Source organism: Silene latifolia, chromosome 7, assembly GCF_048544455.1.
Source record: "Silene latifolia isolate original U9 population chromosome 7, ASM4854445v1, whole genome shotgun sequence".
NCBI lineage: Eukaryota > Viridiplantae > Streptophyta > Magnoliopsida > Caryophyllales > Caryophyllaceae > Silene > Silene latifolia.
In genome coordinates, this window is record NC_133532.1 from 37,605,542 (window position 1) to 37,620,469 (window position 14,928).

Consider the following 14,928-nt stretch of genomic DNA (forward strand, 5'->3'; position numbering starts at 1 on the left):
ACAGACTCTAAAATGTTCCTGACGGCAGGTCCTTGACTCGAATCGCCGAGTCGCCTCGACGTCGCCCTTCCCGACGGCAGGTCCTTGGCTCAAACCCTTTTGAGTCGCCTCGACGTCGCAATGGTCTTCAGGTTGTAATCTTCGATTGACCTGGGGATCATACTTTGACTTTCACCCTGTCCAAGCCTCAGTCAAAGTGGGGGCTCAGAGATACCCGAGATCTCGCACCTTCCAAAAAACCACCCGATGATGATCGGACTATAACGTGTTTTTGATATGCGTGCGTGGATTGGCTATACATGAGACGGTTTAATGCACTACTCGGATATGAAAAATGATTTCAAAAGTTTTCTAACTTCATTTGCATTAAAATAACACTATTTAGAGTTAAAACCGTCTTCGGACCCAAAACCGACTCAGAAACCCGCAACTCGAGTCAACCTGAGTCAACGCGAGTCAACCCAAATCTCGAATGTCAAAAATAATGCCATGAATGTTTTCATCATGTCATTTCCATTAAAATGACCCTAATTAGAGTCTAAACCGTCTTCGGACCCAAAACCGACTTAGAAACCCGCAACTCGAGTCAACCTGAGTCAACCCGAGTCAACCCAAATCTCGAATGTCAAAAATAATGCCATGAATGTTTTCATCATGTCATTTCCATTAAAATGACCCTATTTAGAGTCTAAACCGACACCGAGCCAAAAACCGACTCGAAATTCAAATCCCGACTCACACGGGTCAAACCCGAGTCAAAGACACAAAATACCTACCCCAAATATCACCCAAGAGGAAGCTTACACGGCTAAGCAAACCTCAAAGACCACAAATCACAACCAACAAAACATTGGTTAGAACAAATGCAAAATCCAAATTTGCGAAAGGGACAGTACACCCCATTGAGTCACGGGGTGGCTCGCGCCTCAATGGGGTGTCTCCTTAGCCTCCAAGCAAAATCGACCGACCTACCATCCCACATTTCTCTATAAATACCAACCATCACACACCACAATATCCACGCGAGCGTCCGCCCCTTCACCTCTCCCTTAAATTTCTATACTCGACTTCCTAAGTCACAAAATCGACACGTGTTTACGACCTACTGATCGTAAACACAAGCCTTACACATATTGTTTGGTACCGTCGCCGTGCATTCGACCGACCCATTCGACCAACTCAACTCATTAATCAACATGTTTTAATTAACATATTTTCAACATATTTTCAAAACCAAATCCTTTTTTAAGGCACTCTTTTAAACTTCTTTGATCGTGAGTAGTCGCAACGAGAAAACCGTCTCTAAAGTCGTCTACATCGCAAACATCAATACACGTAAGTTTGAGGGTGTAAATATCTCACTTTAATTCATGTCTTTACTGTTTTCATAACTTTATGAACATGAACAATGCATAACACGATTCAAATATAGGTTAGACGAGCCAAAACTGAGTTTTTGCCTGAGACAGAAGCTCCTTGCTATGCAAGGGAGCTCGCGCCTCTTGTGGGTCTCGGGTCAGACTCATTCGTGTTTGAGTTCGTCTTTCCTTCAACACTTTCTTTTATTTTTACTTCTTTCCTTTTATGGTTTTTACCATTGTAATTCATTTTTATGATAAACATATTTTGACCATTATAAAAATCATCCTTGGTTCTTTATACCATGACGGTTTATTCCGTGACTCGATGATATTATTGGTTAATTACATTTTAATGGGTATTTTAACACCCTTTTCTTTATTTACCATTTTTCTCATTTATTTACATTTGTAAATATATTAGTCATAATTCATAATCATCCTTGGTTCTTTATACCATGTCGGTTTAATCCGAGTACGGTGATTAACTTGACTAATTACAAAGAAATGAACTTAACATGATTAGTTCAAATCAAATATTTTACATTTTCACTTGTAAACTATACTTTTCAAATATGCAAATCCGACAACGAATATTACTAATATGATAGTAATTATTCCGAGTCATGCAAATCATACTTTCAAATCATTAATCACAAAAAACGGTTTTAAACAACCTTTTTAACAACCAGGAGACACCCCTTGGTTCGCCCCATGGCTCGCGCCCCAAGAGGCCTTCTGCTTTCATATTTCAAAACCTGGGCAGAGCCCCTTCTATCGCCAATAGGCTCGCGCCCCAAGGGGGCTGCCTGGCACTGTTCTGTCTCGTTTTTAGCACTTGTCTAGGACGATCCCGACTACGGTTAACCCGTATACATGACGGATCAGATTGACAAGTTTACGTGTTTTTACACTTTGTCATTTGACACCCTCTTTCAATAAATGGATCGTGTTAAGCATCATAACCCGAATTTGGTAAATGGATGTTTAATTTCCGTTTTCACATGCAAATCAACATTAAATCCAACTTGACATCTTATACTTGATACTTGGATTAACAAACCGACTTAGAAAGCTCACATGTTAGGTTAAACTTTAGGATGCACATTCATGCATTTTACACCGTTTTATCAACTCTTGCACTTAAACAACCACGATCGATCAGTAGAGGCCGCTAACGCGGGCGGGATTGGGTGTCTGATTAAAGGGCTTCCCAATACGTACCCTCACCCCTTACTCAGAACCTTTGGATAGTGGATGGCCTTATCCAGGGCGCACGAGAGTCATTTTAGGCATAGAATGCTAAAAGGGGGACGAGTCCTTATCTTTAGTACCTATGTCAAACACCGCTTTTTGCCTTGGTTGACCTAGGTATAAAGTGGATTCGAACGGGTTCCAAGCATCCCACAAATGCTTGGTGGCGACTCCGAACATCTCTAATCGTTTCGAGACCTTTACCGAGACGAAACCGACCGATCTAAAGCGATCCGGTCGAAAGCATTTTTACGCCGCCGAGCGTGCCTTTCAAAAGACTGCTGTACGTCCACAGATTGGCCTGGCGTGCAGGTGACCCGTGACCGCGGACCGGTAGGCGGCCCAAATCCGTAGACCGAGACGTGGCCCATGTCCACAGATGCCGAATAGGACTTTCCTTCCCTGGATATGGTAAGTGGTAGGACTCTCATATGCTTCTTTCCTGCGGATCAAAGCCCACGTCCCGCGCTGCTTGCTGATGCTGTCACCCTGACTCCCTGATATCCTGCATCCCACAATGCTTCCAGGCCTGCTGTCCCAAGTCAGCCCATATCCAGATTTTGGGCCTAACAGTTTGCCCCCAATTTTCCGCGAAAGTGCAACCCTAATTATTTGAGCGGGAAATTGCAGTGTATCGTTGAGTGACTTCTCGTATACTCCATTTCAATTCACATTTTTCAAAACCCCAACTACCCTCTCCTATTTAATCTCACTCGTCCGCCTTTTTCTCTTTCATCATCATTTCACTTTCTCAAAATCTTCAAATTTCCGTCTCCCCAAATCCCTTTTCTTCAACATCCTTTCACTGCCAGCGCCGCCTTCTTCCGTCTTCTCAGGTACTTCTGCTTCTCTCTCCTTGTTTATCATGGCAAAAACCCGTTTCACATCATCCTCCTCCACCACCATCGACCTCGAAAACGATGACTTCCCTTCACAGGGAGTTCTCAAAAAACTGCATTCCGGCGACTCCCACCTAACCCAAGAGGATATCCCCAGGATTAAAGCTTTGCTTGGGCTAGGCGACGATGTGGTGATCCTCATCCCCAAACCTGGTCAGAAAGCAGACGCCTTTCGTTCGGGGTGGATCTGCTTATACACTTACCCTTTCGTCCTTGGTCTTAAATTTCCCTTCCCTTCGATGATTCAAGAGTTCATCTGTCTGAACTCTCTCCCCATGGCCCAAATTTCCCCCTATGCATGGAGGATTCTCTTGTCTACTGTTGCTTTGAACAACAGTCTTGGCGCCGAAATTGGATTGTCAGATCTGGCCCATAGGTTCGAGTGTCGGTCATTGGGGCACGGCCAGTACACTTTCAGGGCTGTGGAGAAGACTGAAAATTTTCTTCAGTCGGCTGCTAAAGGGAAGGATGATGGGTGGTATGAGGATTTCTTCTATGTCAAGCTTGATTCTCTTCACATTCACGCTGATTACTTGTTCGAGAACTGGGTTTTTGCTAAGAGTAAGTATATTTTGCATGTCTATTCTTGATTGCCCCTGTCGCTCACTGTTCTTACTCTTTGATCTGATGCAGAACTTAAGAACCCCGAGAAATCCGAGGACGAGGACACTTCGTTGCCAAGCTCTTTTCCATCCTCAAGATCGTATCATTTGTTTCCCCTCCTGCTCTCTGGTTTAGACGATTCCGCCACTGAAGAAACCATGTCTTCTGGTAAACACCCTTTTTTAATCTTTAGAACCCTCTTTACCCATTGGTTCTTCATTTTGATCCCTTGCGTTCTGACGCCTCCGTAGGAAGTGCTAGACCCTCCGCTTCTGAGATCCTGATGCGCCATGCCAGGAAAAGAACTGCTGACTCCTTTACCTCTCCTGCTTCTTCAAGGAAGAGGTCCTCCTCAAGGCCTGCCCCAGAACCTATCGAAGTGACTCCCATATCCCGTGCCCCTGGGTCCCATGTCCATGCTGACGAGCTGCTACTGCGCCTCCCTGCTAACTTTGGGGATGCTGACCACGCCAGCTACTGGCCTGCGCTGGAGAGACTCCTGACTCCGGATTGCTCCAAGGCATTCGATTCAACTGCCCCTCAGGAGATGACTGACCTGGCTGCTGAACATTGCATCCTTATGAGTCTTCCTTTACTGGCCCCTTTCTTTCTCTGGCCCTGTGCTTCCCTGACTAATGATTTTCTTTATTTCAGGCTCTCCAATCATCTCTCTATCTTCGCAAGATGCTGTAGAGAGCCAAGATTGAGTGCCTGGCTTCCGTGGGGAAGAATAAGGAGCTCACAGCTACCTGTGCCAAACTGAGGGAGCAGCTCCATGCGGCTCTAAAAGAGAAGGAGACAGCTAAAGACCAGCTGGCGAGGACGCAGGAAGTTAACTGCGTTCTGACTTCTGGGCTGACAAAGGCGGAGGCCCGTGCTGAAGAGATGGCTGAGCTAGCCAAAAATGTGGGAGCCTACACTGCTTTTGAGGGGCGGATTAACTGCATCCGCGCTTATACTGAGGGGAGGCACACGTCCTGGAACCTGGAGGAGGAGCTGGCCGAGTTTACCCGCGCATTTCCCAATGGCATGGACCGAGCGCCTGTTTCCTCCCGAAGTGAAGCCGCTAACCCGAGCCCGATTTCTGACCATGGATATTTCTGGAGCCATCTCTGGGACTGTAGAGGAGATCCTGGCGGGGGAGACTGGTGATGGTGCCACTGCAACTCCTGAGGCTGTTCAGGCACCTGCAATAGAGAAGCAAATAGAGCATGGGGAGCAGAGCAATGGTCATGATGCAGTTGTCGAGAGGATTGACCTCTCTTAAATTTTAATTCAAATTATCTGGGGACTTGGCCCTGTGTGGCGCAAATTTGTAAAAAACTCTTTTTCATTTTTTTTTTCCTGTTTCGGCTCGTTTTGTGCCTGCTGGTATGCAGGCTTTTAAACTTCTGATGGCGCCTGCTAAAGGTAGCAGGTGCCTTAACTTAAAGTAGCTCTGGGCCCAGGTTTTTAGGCCCTGCTTTTGTTATACTTGCGTTTTTGCCATTGATTTCTGGAGTTTTGATTCCACATAGGTATACCCAGGAAGCTGACCTGGCTCCAGGTGCACAGCTCTTGTTCCTGGTGACAGACTTTTGATAACATATTTTACCCATGATGTAAAATATCCTATCACTAGGGTTAGCTGATTAGAGCGTACCTTCATTAAATGTTTCTGACTAACAAGGAATGTTGCGTTCCTTGTGGTTCCAGACGTTTGAAATCCGTGCGTGCACCTTTTGATCTACGACATAGCTATGGGATTACTGAGTTAACGTTAAGGTATGGGTGGTCTTAGTATGTCGTACCCTGCGCGCTACCTCGGCGTATGCTCTCCATGTGGCTTGACTTAAGATAAACGTCTTCGCAGCCTCACATGGCAGGGGCTAGACCCTCAAAGTGTTCCTTATCTGACAAGTAACCAACATTAGTATCAAAGCCTTTCTTCGTAGAAGCATTATAAAGTCCAAAGTAGTGCAAATTACCTGGTGCTATCTCATGGTGTTCCAGGGCAACACCTGGATCCAGGAAGCCACGGCCTGGACTACTTGGTTTAAAAACGACTCTATTTGATTAAAGAAAAACTAAGGAAGACAAAAGAAAAAAGTTTTTGGAAACACACCAACACCTAAAGCATATACTAACCCCCACCCCCTTTTTTTTTTTTTCTTCACGAACTTTTGAAAGGTCCTTTGTACACTAAAATTTTGGCACTTTGTCAGACAAAGTACCGTTTCAAGTGACGGATGTTCCAGGGTTTATCCAGGATTTGACCGTGCATGGTCATCAACCTGTATGCCCCATTCTTGATAACGCTTTCGACCTGATATGGCCCTTCCCATTTGTAGGCAAACTTGCCTGCTTTGTGGTTTTTGGTATTTTCGAATACCCTTCTGAGTACGAGGTCCCCTACTTCAAGGGTCCTGATTTTGACATTCTTGTTATATGTCCTTGCTACGGACTGTTTATACGATGCCATACGTATGTAGGCGCTTTCTCGCAGCTCATTAACTGTATCCAGGCTCCTAGCCATTTCGACCTTGTTTTGCTCTGCCGTCTGACAGCCGTATCTGTGCGTGGGTACCAGAACTTCTGAGGGTATCACTGCCTCTGCTCCGTATAAAAGGCTAAACGGAGTTTGGCCTGTTGCCATTTTCGGTGTTGTTCTGTCTGACCAGAGTACCAATGGTAGTTCATCCGCCCATTTTCCCCCCAGCTCTTCCAGCCGTTTTCTGAGATTCTCCACAATGATTTTGTTGCTGGATTCGGCTTGGCCATTGGTTTGTGGATATCTGGGGGCTGATTTTCTTAGCGTTATGTTCCATCTGATATGAACTGGGACCCATTGTCGCATATGATTTCGGATGGTATTCCAAATCTGCTTATGATGTTGCGCTTGATGAAAGAGATCACCTGCTGTTCTTTTACCTCTGTCATTGCCTCTGCTTCAATCCACTTTGAGAATTAGTCGGTCATAACTAGCATATATACTGTTTCGGAGCCCTGGCGCTTTACCCACTATGTCCATGCCCCACATCATGAATGGCCATGGAGAGATAATCGGATGCATTGGTTCTGCTGGCTGGTGGATTGCTGGAGCCGCCTTTTGACATGACTCACAGCGTTTGGCATGATTTACGGCGTCTGCGCGCATGGTGGGCCAGAAATACCCCTGTCTCAAGATTTTGTTTAACAGACTTCGCCCTCCAGCATGGTTCCCGCATTCTCCGCTGTGCACATCTTGCAGTACTGTTTCTGCTTCCTCTTTGCTTAAGCACCTGAGGCATGGTCCTGCCAATGACTTTCTGAAGAGAATATTATCAATCATGATATACTTGGAAGCTTTTATTCTGAAACTTTGTGCTTCCTTTCTGTCTTTAGGGAGTGTCCCATCCCTTAGCCAATTTAGGTATGGAACCCTCCAATCTGCATCCCGTTTGTCCCTCTTTGTGGAAACCAGCGTCCCGGCTCCTTGTGCACTCGCATGTGTACATCCCCTTTCACCGGATTCTGATCTGGCTCCCTCTGGATGGCTGGGGTCAACACATGGGTAATCGGTATGTTTGATAGTTCTGTGGGCTGGAAGGTGGATCCTAACGTGGCCAGGGCATCTGCTTCCACGTTCTGCTCCCGCGGCACCTGAGTTATCTTAAATGTTCTAAATTTTGACTTTTGCTCTGTGGCTATCTTCAAGTAGGCTATCATCTTTGAATCACGTGCTACATATTCGTTGTTTACATGATTTACCACAAGTAAGGAGTCACTGTATACCCTCAGGTTCCTTACCTTGAGCCCTGACGTCATCTGCATCCCAAGTATAAGGGCTTCATACTCGGCTTCGTTGTTGGTTGCTTTGAACTCACACCTAATAGCTTGTACTATCATATCTCCTTTAGGAGATCGAAGGACCAAACCCACACCAGCCCCTCTTGCATTTGAGGCTCCATCAATGTATAGGGTCCATATCTCACCATCCTGACTCCCTGTTATCGCCAGCATTCCCTCTTCTGCCTCCCCACGGGTGGCAGGGCAGAAGTCAGAGACGAAATCTGCTAGGGCTTGGGATTTTATCGCCGTTCTGGGTTCGAATTGCAAGTCATACCCACTAAGATGTACTGACCATTTAGTCATTCTGCCCGAAAGTTCAGGTTTCCTCATAATAGTCTTTAGCGGGTAATTGGTTATTACATGGATGGTGTGAGATTCAAAGTACGGCCGCAGTTTATAGGAAGCAGTAACCAAAGCCAATGCTAGTTTTAAAGGAAGTGTACCTGGTCTCTGCAGGAAGCAGAGACTTGCTAATGTAATATACGGGATGCTGCACTCCTTCCTGTTCTTTGACCAAGACCGCGCTTTCTTTGCCGTGATCGATGTGTACAAGAATAGTGGTTCCCCTTGCTCCGGTTTTGCGAGTAATGGTGGCGTGCTTAGGTAGCTTTTGAGTTCTGCGAATGCCTTTTCATGTTCCTCAGTCCATTCGAATTTCTGACTCTTCCTCAATATATCATAGAACAACTTGCACCTATCTGAGGCCCTTGATATGAACCTGTTTAGGGCCGCCACCTTCCCTGCCAGCCTTTGCACGTCCTTTGGCTTCTGGGGTGATTCCAGCTGGAGTATTGCTTTTATCTGTTCCTTGCTTGCTTCAATTCCCTCTGGGTCACCATATACCCTAAGAATTTTCTGAAGATACCCCAAACGAGCACTTGGACGGATTAAGTTTCATTTTAAACTCCCTTAACGTCCGGAAGGTGTCGCCAAGTGCTCCATGTGCATTTCGCTTTTTTGGACTTCACCACCATGTCGTCTATGTATACTTCCATGGTCTTTCCTATTTGCTGCTTGAACATTTTATTTACCAACCGTTGATAAGTGGACCCGGCGTTCTTTAGGCCAAAGGGCATGACCTTGTAACAATATATGCCTCTTTCCGACATGAATGCTGTTTTCTCTTGATCTTGTGGATGCATCTTGATCTGGTTATAACCGCTCCAGGCATTGAGGAAAGTGAGTACCTCGTGTCCCGCAGTAGCGTCCACCATTGCATCGATATATGGTAGTGGAAAGGGGTCCTTGGGACAAGCTTTGTTTAAATCTGTGAAGTCTACGCACACCCTCCATTTGCCGTTCTTCTTGGGCACAACTACCACATTAGAAAGCCATTCAGGGTAGCTAACTTCCCTAATTTTACCTGCTGCCAAGAGACTGTCTACTTCTTTGTTAATGACCTCATTTCGTTCTGCCTCAAATTTTCTTCTCTTCTGCTGTACCGGGGTGCAGCTTGGGTTCACGCTTAGCTTATGTGAAATAATGGATGGGTCTATACCTATCATATCATTGTGGGACCAAGCGAAGCAGTCCCTGTTGTTTTTCAGAAATTGAGGCGGTGGTCGCTAGATTCTTCATCTGCAGTTGCCCCAATCAATACTGTCCTATCCGGGTGTTCCTCGTCCAGGTGTATCTGGTCCAGTTCCTCTGAGGGAGGCTCTTTGTATCCTGTCGAGGTGCCCCGGTCCTGTAATTGCTATGAGGGAAGCTTGGTTGTAGCCTTGAGGGCTTGAGCGTAGCAGTTTCTGGATTCCTCTCGATCTCCTTTTACTGTGACCGTACCCCATGGCGTTGGGAACTTGAGACATTGGTGATATGTTGAGGGCACCGCCTTCATCTGATGCAGCCATGGTCTTCCTAGTATCACGTTGTAGGTGGTTGGACCCTCAATGACTAGGTATCTCACTAGTTTATTAACTCCTTCAATATATGTTGGGATGGTTATCTCACCTTTGAATGCGCAGATTTCACCTTTGAATCCTACCAGGGGCACAGATTTCTTTATCAGGTTCTCTTTATCAAAACCCATGGTTTTGAAGGTTTCGAGCATGATGAGATTCACAGAGCTCCCTGTATCCACTAATGCTTTTCGTACGGTGCAATTGCCAATGGATAACGTTATAGTTAGGGCATCGTCATGTTGTTCTGCACCGCTTTCTATGTCAGTCTCGTCGAAAGTTACCGGGGGTAAATTACTCTGGCTTACCCTATATGAAGTTTCTGGATGATCCCCTTTACTTCCGGTGGCTTTCCTTTTAGCGGCGGAATATGTCAAACATGATAGCTCGGATCCGCCTGTTATCACGTTAATAATTTTCGTGCATATGGGTGGAGCAGAAGGAAGCACCTGATTTGCTGCTTCCCTCCTGTCCTGCTTGCCCCCACGTGATAACAGGTGGTCCAAGTTTCCCTTGCGTACCTGGAACTTTACTTCCTTTCGCAACCTGTAGCAGTCTTCTGTCCTGTGACCTATGTCTTGATGCCATTCGCATCTCTTGCTGCTGTCTCTGTCGTCGTTGGGTCGATCCTGAGTGGGAGGCTTTGGCCACCTCACCTGATCACCCAGGCTTCTGAGTGCTTTCAGCAGCCCTTCCATTCCCGTGTTGAATCCGTATTCAGATAGCTTAGGAGGATGCGGAGAGTCGTCAATTTGCTGAGTTTTTTCTGCTATTCTGCTGATATTGGGTCTGCTGTATGACTTAGCTCGTTCATCTTTCTTTTCTGTTGTGAATTTCCTGCTTGGCTTGTCGAAGTTTGCTACTCCCTTTCGAGCCTGTATGTCTTCTTCTAACCTTAATGCCGCTGTAGCTCTCTGCTGGACTTCTTCGAATCTCTCACAAGGATACATCGTTAATTCTTTGTAGAGGTTTGATTCCTTATCCAGGCCTTGCCTGAAGGCGTTGATGGCAGTGGACATATCGCAGCCTCGTATGGAGACTCTTTTTGCATTGAACCTGGTGACGTAATCTTTGATTGATTCACCTATTTCCTGAACGATCCTGTATAGATCACTTGGCTGCTTGGGTGTTCTCCTTCTCTTGGAGAAGCTGCGATTGAACGCGTTGACCAAATCGGCGAATGAAGATATGGTCCTATTAGGCAGGCCGACGAACCACCGTAATGTAATCTTTTGCTCGGTTAGGGTTGAACCAAATCCTTTACACATACATGCCTCTTTTGAGGTTCCGTGTGATGGTAACCATCATTTTTCGCTTGAATTGACTAATGTGATCGCAGGGTCCGTGGTTCTATCGAAGAGGGTCATCGTTGGGACGCTAAATCCTTTTGGTAAGGCCACCGTAGCTATATCGTCAGTAAACGGTGAGTCAGCGTAGCTTTCTGGTGCAGCCATCTTCATAGGCAGAGGCATTCCTGGGACCCTCCGGAGGAGGCTCCGTAGTTCCTGGTACTGCTGTTCTATATATGTCTCTCTCTTGGTGGGTCGCAGATGCTCCTGTGACTGATGTTCTGCTCCTCGTACGAAGTTTTGCTGTTCTAAGATTGCTGTTTGGCGCATCTGCGACGCTGCTGCCGCCGGGGTGCCTCCCCAGGTATATTCAACTTGATTCGTAACTGGCATCTTGGTTATTGGGACAGCAACTGCAGCCCTGCTCCTCTGATGTCCCTCTGCGTCTGATGTGGGTGTAGGCTCTTGGCGTGCTGGCTCCTCATCTGGCGTTAATGCCCCCAGTCCTGTTGGGACCAGGCCTCCTCTTGGCTGTGGTGTTGCGTCCATGTCCAGCCTGAGTGCTACTTCGCGTGGTAATACCCGTGTCTGCCTTCGATCCCCACTTTCTCCTGGTGGCCTCCCAGATCCGTCTTCTTGCATCCAAGGGGTCGAACTAGCGGCATGGCTCCTCAACTCGTTGATCTGTGCTCGGAGGAGATTGTTGTCCTCTTCCATCTGGGATCTCATGCTTCTATTTTCGTTCTGCATAGTCCGGATTGTCCTTGCTAATGTGTCCAACCCGCTTATCATGATGCTGGTGGGACTCGGAGGAGCCTGAACCTGTTGCCTAGATTGTGTTCCTCTTTCAGACTGTGTGACTCCCTGCCGTCCCTGAACGACTCCTGGATCTCTAGACTGGATCCTCCCCGAAGATGGGCTTCTTCTTTGCTCGGGGAACTTTGACTTTGCTTGACCATTTGGTATCCGAGCGTGGTGGTGGTCCGAACCAGAAGTTGTACGTATGCACCGCCGGCCGCCGAGGGAGATGGTGCCGTGTCATTTGTCGAGGGGGCGGTACACTGTGTTCTTCGGGGCACCGCCGGTGTCCGCCCGAGTTGGTTTCCTTGTGTCCGGACATGCTTTGGTTGCTGAGTAGACTGGCTAACGAAGACGACCACTATGCCCCACGGTGGGCGCCAAACTGTTTTGGTAAATTTCTACCAATTTAGGGTTAAAGTGATCTTAGCGTTAGGTCTGTATTATGATTTGATCGATTGTTGTATGTTAACCTGTATGTGCAACGTAAATAAAGAACGCGAACGATTTTGGTGACGCGGAAAACCCGATGTGGGAAACAACCGCGGGGGGAGACGGAATCCCACCAATATTTTCACTATAATTCGGGAGGAAATACAGTTCGTAGTTTTGCTATGAATGCTAGGGTGTAGTTCTCGTATTTTCTGATGATCTCTCTTCTTTGCATTGAGGCTCTTTATATAGGGAGAGCTCGTCTAGCTAGGGTTTCTTGCTTTCTTTCCAAGTTACTCCTAATTTGATGCCGAATAGGACTTTCCTTCCCTGGATATGGTAAGTGGTAGGTGATACCCGTCGTTGTGAGTACCAAAGATAAAATTTATAATCTCCTATTAAGACTAACCTAGGCTAGTGGTAACAGGGTCGAACCACAAGGAGGAAGTTGTAAACTTTAGTTGATTTAAGTTCAGTCTGAGGTAACTATTATGGGGGTTGATTTGAATTGATCTAAGACTAAGAGCAAACAAAGATAATAAACTAAAAATACGATTTAAACAGATAAAAGAAGGGTACTAGGATGGTCGGGTTATTATAGCTTCGGCGGCAGCAAACTAAGTCGGTCTGAATCAAACACAGGTAAGGCGGGAAATAAAGAGGTCCTCTCGGTCCACTCTCAACAAATAGCATCTCTCGATCTCGCTATAGGTCCCTAATGTCACTAATACTAACTTTCGTCCTGAAAAGTGACTAACGGTCTAAACTATACCTATCTTTCGATCTCAGCACAGTTTAGTCGATTTAATTGATGGTCAAATAACTTTCCCTACCTTTCGATCTAATGGGTCAGTCACGAAATAGGTATCTAACTGGTCGCATGCATTTGATTTGTTAAATACGAGATTAAATTCAATTAAAACGAATATGAACCCTACGAGGTCAGTCGATCAACTGAGAAGGTCGGTCGATCGACCAACACACGAGACAGTCCTCCCTAATCTAATGCCGCCTCTGCCATAAGTCGCCTACATCCTAGCACTGAAGAATTAGCTACTCATGCTAAAGGTAAAAACAACAATTAAACTAATAACGATTACTGAATTCATGCTTAAAGTAAATAACAACAATGATAACACGATAATTGGCTTTGGGGCACTAACTATCAAACCTATACTAACAATGAAAGTAAAACAGTAAAATTGGGATTAGGGCAGAAGGAATACCGAGATTCAGCGGAACGATTAAGAATAGGAACAGGAAAAATCCAATGCCAACCGATGTTCCAAACCCTAACTACCCGAATGAATAAAACTCAAAGTACTGTATTTGTGATAGAAACTTAGATAAAAAACTTGATAGATCAAAACTTGATATCTAAACTGATGGTTTTATGTTACGTTATATAGCAATCAACGCAACATCTTATTTCCTAAACCTAAACTTCACGGGCTTCAAGATTCACGTCTGAAATAGAAATCTGGTCGATCGACTGATAATGCTGGTCGATCGACTGCTCCTCAGCAAACAGTGGCTTCTGGAACCCGAGCATTGGTCGATCGACTGAAAGTGCCGGTCGATCGACTGGATGAGCTGCTACTTGACTTCTTAAAATACGTGGACTTGTCTTTTGGGCCTTGGATTGCGCACCAAGCTCGTTCCTTAAGTGATTCCTTTACGTCATTTGCAATGCAGATTACTCGGGGACGGATTTGGCTTGATTTCCCGTTGAATTCTTCACATTTCTGCAATAATGTACAAAATACGTAAGTAGACGGAAATAGGGGGAAATGTAGCATAAACTACAAGAATAAGCTCTGAAATGCGTGTAAAATGGGATGTAAAACATCATATAAAAGACACGCATCAAACTTCCCCAAACCAAACCCTTGCTTGTCCCCAAGCAAGAACTAGACTCGATCTAATGACCTAATGGAACGAGTTCAATCTCAGAGCGAAATGCAAACTGTTAAGCCTAAACCGATTTAATGCACAACCAACAATCAATTAGTAATGTGAATCATGCAAACGAATTATAAAGTCGTCAAAAACTGCTGCACCTTTGACTATAGAGACTTATCAAACTGGACTCTCGCGGGTCGCTCAAATCACTCAATAAGCACAGGTGATATATATGTAAGATAGAAGGAAGTAATTTTGTAGTGACTCTCACCTAACTATGACCTATGAAAACATGCCAGCAATAAAATATGAAAGTGACCTCTACAACCGTACATATGCATTCCAACCGAACAGATGACCAATGACACATGCCGAGGTATATATGGGATATGTGAGGTATGGGTAAGAAGAGGCAAAACATTTTATGGTAAAGTGGAGGTACAGGTGATCAAGCTAGTACCAAAACGGAACCAAGTGGCAACATCCAACTTCTTTCTCATAAACAAGTGAAACGGTGCTATAGCAAGCACAAAACTCACAATCTCCAAACTATCAAATCAATAAAACTCCCCATAGGATGTAAATGAAACATGGGAGCAAAAATCGCCAAAAGATAAGGATTAAATTATGCGAATTGATCTCTTTTCTCGAATCTCAGTCGATCGACCAAGATTGGCAGTCGATC